We start from the raw sequence: 5,458 nt of genomic DNA, 5'->3' as shown, positions 1-5,458 counted from the left end.
TTCAGGAAAATTAAGAACAACAGTTTTGGTAGCCTGCATTACATTTCAGTTCCAAGCTGGCACATAAATTCCATGTAGTACAAATCTGTACTCTTGAGCAGAATTAGCAGATAAGCTACACACTGTGATAACAGTGGATTGGAAGTCTTTGCTTAGATTCTATGAAGCCCTTAGGATGAATGACAAAGGAATGACTCAGGGGAAAGTGGTTCACGATGGACTTTGTCAGACTGCTAATGCAACTCAAGAGTAGCTGCTTTTTAGCTCTTCCTCTTTAGCCATCCACCTTTCACTCTGGATAAAGCAAAGGGGTATCATATAATGAAGAATTGATAGAATATTCACTTTTTTCTATGAGATGCCGAAACTAGATCTCTGGCTATATTTTAAGTTGTGGTCCTTGGGTATGATACAATTGGATAATGTGTGTATTGGAACTGTGTATTTTTAGGTTTCCATAGAAGTGTGGGAAAATGGTCCCACTGCTTTTCATTTACCTTTCTTGGTTGGGTGATTGAGGATTTTTTTTTAATCTGGTTGTACAGTTTCTGTATTGGGTTGGCACTTAGTGGGATGTAAGTTTCTTTGTCCTCCAGTTGTTCTTTCATTTTTTCTGTACATTATGTTCTGTCCATAACAACTGTGGTTTAGCCATGTCATAAAGAAAACACCCTCATCAAGGAACTACAGAGGAAACTATATTCTCATCAAAACTGACGGCAAACTATTGCTTATAAACAAGCATGTAAATCTACAAATAGCACTGATGATGTTACCTAGATGGGTAATGCAATGTCATCAAGCAAATAACACACCTCAGAGAGCATCAAGGATTCCCCCTTCCACTCTCTAAAAGTTTGTCACCTCTTCCATGCCCTATTCCGAAACATTTCATGCTTTGTAAAACTTTTGTCTTTTGCTCTGAATAAATCCTCAGTAGAGCATTAAAACCACTGTTAGCAAGGTTGGGGTTAGAGACATCTAACAATACTGAGCACTGACTAATGTATTATTTATTAGTCATATTCTGCTCCAAAGACATTTTGAGATTGTTCAAGTTCTCCTTTCAGTAATTCTGAGTTTAGTCTTCACTACAGTTTAGTTCTTCATTAAAGCAGATTTAAAGTTACCGGTCTCCTTTTCAGCAGACATGGAATATCAAACCATAGCTTAATCATGATTCATTTAAATAAATCACATTTGGCCACTACTTTTTTAGCACGTTTCAAAATCTCACTTTAAATCAGATCTGCTTTTTGAAATAATATCTTTTATGCATTCAGTTTTGCAGACATCACTAGATTAATTTAGAGATGCAGTAACTATTATAATTTTAGGCTTAACATGCTGTGCTTTGTGGTTTATAATTTATGGTTCAGTATATTGTGTTAAGCCAGCCATTTGTACGGTATGCAACTCATGATTTACAATATTTAAACTCATCCAGTGTTAATGTACTGTTTAGAACATCCATTTCAAAGTAACATTTTGCTAGCATTTTAAATAATAAATGGATATGCATTGATTTTGACCTCTTCTTCCAGTCTAAAGCAATGCAATACTTAGGTGTTCTATTTTTTTTTTTTTTTTTTTTGGTTATGGCACTAAACCCAACAAAAAGCGAAATGATATTTTATTCAAGTAAAGGACTAATACTTTCTATCACTGGAGATCTCTCTGGAGTTTTTATTCCAGTCCTCCAGCATAGATTCAGACAGTGTGCAAAAATACAAAGAATCTTGTTATAGTCAAGAAAATTTGCATGACTGAATAATAATCCATGTTAATAAACAAATCTCTGTAAATAGAACACTATATCAAACAGATGGTCAGGTTTTTCATGTAGGAATGAATATGGATTTTCTTCATGAAACTTGTCTTAATGCATCATATTTGAAGTTTACATATTGATGCACAAAAGGTAAAATATTTTTAGGCCAGCTCTTTAAATTGCATCGATGGCCTACAATCTTCCCTCTATAAAAGTCAACACAAATGCCAGGAGGGGATCCACTTGGCCTTTCTGGTGTCGAGGATTTTGAGCACGATTCCTTTTTAGTACACCTGTAGATATTGTTTTAATTATGGATACATGCCATCACATTATTGTCAATTCTTAGCAACCACATAGATTCTCTCTGTGGCATTTCAACTATAGTGCAAATAATTAAAAAGTATGGTTTATAGTTATGTAATTATGTCAAGATATTTCTACTTTTACCATACTTAATTTTTAAAATTACTTTACTGCTATAAATAGTCGAGTTTTGCAACTGCAATGGATAAAAATGCAGTAAATAATTTTGAGGCCTCAGTCCACTAGAATGGGGTTTACAGGTAGATGAGCAACATGGTCTTCCAGATGTATGGAACTATGATTATTACTGAAGAAGGCCCAGTAGAAATGATCAGGGCAGTTCAGACCTTGTGTTGCCCACCTCTTAAGATTTTCTGAGCAAACCTTATGGGGGCAGAGATGTACTGTGAAAATACAAGAATAAACACCATGGAATGTCCCATGGGTGCATGCAGACACAGCAAAGTTTTTTAAAAGAACTTGTCTATAGTTTAGTCATGATATTAACAGAAATAACTTTTAATCATATGGCTAAATAAATGAAACTTTTTTCTACTTCCTTTCCTGAAGGCAAATAGTTGTAGCCAGATGATAAAAAAACAGCCAACCAAACTTTATATTGACAAGCAGGAAGTATCAATTGTTTCTTATCCTTTATAAGCTTCAGCTCTGGCCTGTGTTAATTTGCCTTATTACTAGCTCTTTATCATAATGTAAATGTAATGTAATGTAAAATTACAGATAATGTAAAATTATTACCAACATCAGCTTTAATATCCATCATTTTCTTCATTACTCCATTACTGCCCTTCTTGCTCTTGTATTTTAATCATACTGCCTGATATTATCTTCAGAAATGAAAAAAAAAACTATTTTGTAAATCTTCAGTAGCCTAACAGGGATCTGATTCTCTTTTTTTTCTGCCAGAAAGCATAGCTGTTATTATTTCTGAAGTGTTTGTTACATACTTGTTTTGTGATTGTGTCTCTATTGATTAAGTAGTCATAACAGCTGTCTTTATCATCTAACATGTTTAGAAATAAACTGGAGTGTAGTTGAAGTGTAGACTTCAAAAGCACATTAAAAATGATAATGCTTTTTGTTCATGAATTAAAAGGTTCAAATTAACATCTTATATTGAGCCAATCTTTTTATGTATCCTAACAAAAGAAAAAAAGAATCCATTTTCAATTTCAGAGCCATATATAGATCTAATATACCACTGAAATTTTTCAAAAAAATAAAAATAAGGGGAGAAAAGCAATGTTTTTCTATGGTTAATTTGGATGTTACTGTGGATCAAAAAAGAGGAAATATGAGATGCTATGAATTCTTTATTAAAAAAAGAATAAACAGATTTTTTTAATTAAATATTTTTAGAAACAAAGAATTTTTCAATAGAAGTATACAGCAAAGTTCTCCCTTTACGTGGACATCTGTTTATAAAAGAATAACCAGATTTTCCCAGAGCTGTTTGCTTCATTTCACGAGAGAGAGAAAAAGCTGGCTAAAGAATAAAACAGGAACTTACCTGGTTCAATAGAGCCCTTGATCAAAGTTACATATTCTTTTTTAAAATCAAACTGTAGCAGGTTTTTTTTCTTCTAAAAACAGGGACATCTTCAAACTTGTTATGAATAGATATGCAAACTTGTTCTTCTAATTTTCTCAGAGTTAATTTTGTGTTTCCACTTTTGTTTCTACTATTCATTGCTGAGATCCTGTAAGTCTTCTTAGGTGATTATCTTGAATAATTTGGAATCATCTAGAAATAGCTAACTTATTGCTCAGTTGCAAATGACCAAGTAATTTCCACTTTCTTAACATGCTTCTCTGTAGAAAAATGAGCAGCTAATGTGGTGGGCTATCAAGTCAGGCTCAGTTCTTGTTTACCTTGCTACACAAGGAATGAAGTTTGAATCTTATCTCTAGACCAGGGGTAGGCAACCTTAAATACTCAAAGAGCCACAAAGGTCCTAACCGGAAGCCCCCTGTTCAATTCTGGAGCCGACCAGAAGTCCAGTTCCCCCACCATAGTCTCCTCCTAGTGCGGCGTCCTTTTTCCTCTACCTATCCTAACCAAAAGTCCTATCAATTGTGGAGCCAACCGGCAACAAAGAAGCCACAGCAGAGGGATGAAAGAGCCACATGCGGCTCCAGAGCCATGGCTGCTGATCCCTGCTCTAGACAACACTGTCCAGCCTAGAACTATGTCTACTAAGTTGGTGTACATGTACACCCACCCATGTAATAGATTTTAGGTTGCTAATTGCATGTTTTCCATTGGAACATTTTATTTGCTAAAGCAACTAATTCTGAAGTGAATTTGAAACTATAAATGCACCCAGAGGATCAGGTATCCAGTCCAACACTGACAGAAAGAACTGACTTGGAAATCTACAACATACATTTTAATGAGCTAAAAATAAAACCCTTATTTTTCTCATGACACTAAATTACAAACTGCCATAGACAAAACCTTTATAAAAGTTTTCTAATAGAAAAATTGGTATTAAAATTGTTAAATTATTAAATTATTAAAATTGGTGCTTGTTCACTAAGCACTGCTGGCACCCTAGACAGGCTCCTCTGTATGGAAACTTTCAGCGAATTCCATCTTTCCTCTAATCTTGCCCTATTTTGTCTGAGAAGAGCCGGCTAAATAAAGTCGCCATTTATTATCTGTTTATCTGTTACTGACAGAAGTACTCTTCATTTATTTTTCCATATTTAATCGCTCACTAACCACACTCACTGACTTTATCATTTCTACATTAAAAGCAATGCTTTGTTGTGCAGTATAGAAAACCATCTGAAAGCAGATATTGTAAATATTTAGGATACAGACTTTTCCTACTTGTAGTAGTTTAACAATAGTTTCAGCAATCTGATATGTACAGTTGGTTTCTAGGGGCAAGAAAACACAATAAATTTATCTATCAAGAAGATAAAATCTTTCAGTTTCAACCAATAAAATTCAGAACCTTTATCAAGACCAATTCTTCCAAGCTACAGAAGGAGTAACCAAAATTGATAGCCTGAACAAAAATTAATTTTGCCACCTATTTCTGGCTAGAATCCCATCTAGGCCTTACATCAGCTTTGATTTTTTGGGGTGGTGAAACCTCTACCAGATTATCTCTGAAGCAAGACTATTCTTGACTGAAAATATGGGTACCATTTTAAATTGAAGTGGATAAATTTTGCAATATACTCTATTAGCAGTGTTATATTTAAAAAATATATCACAAGGGGCTTTTCACAGTTGAAATTTAAGTAATTTTTAAATTTAAATTGGTTTTTTAAAGCTTTCAAGAAATCACTAGTTTTGCTGAACTGAATAAAACCTTTTCACAAATCCAATTAAAGATAGACAACCAA

The sequence above is a fragment of the Pituophis catenifer genome, unplaced genomic scaffold (genome assembly GCF_029215685.1).
Source record: "Pituophis catenifer annectens isolate HBS135680 unplaced genomic scaffold, rPitCat1.0.hap2 SCAF_3, whole genome shotgun sequence".
Classification (NCBI taxonomy): Eukaryota; Metazoa; Chordata; class Lepidosauria; order Squamata; family Colubridae; genus Pituophis; species Pituophis catenifer.
The sequence above is the reverse complement of the archived record's forward strand: the minus strand, read 5'-3'. Positions refer to the sequence as shown.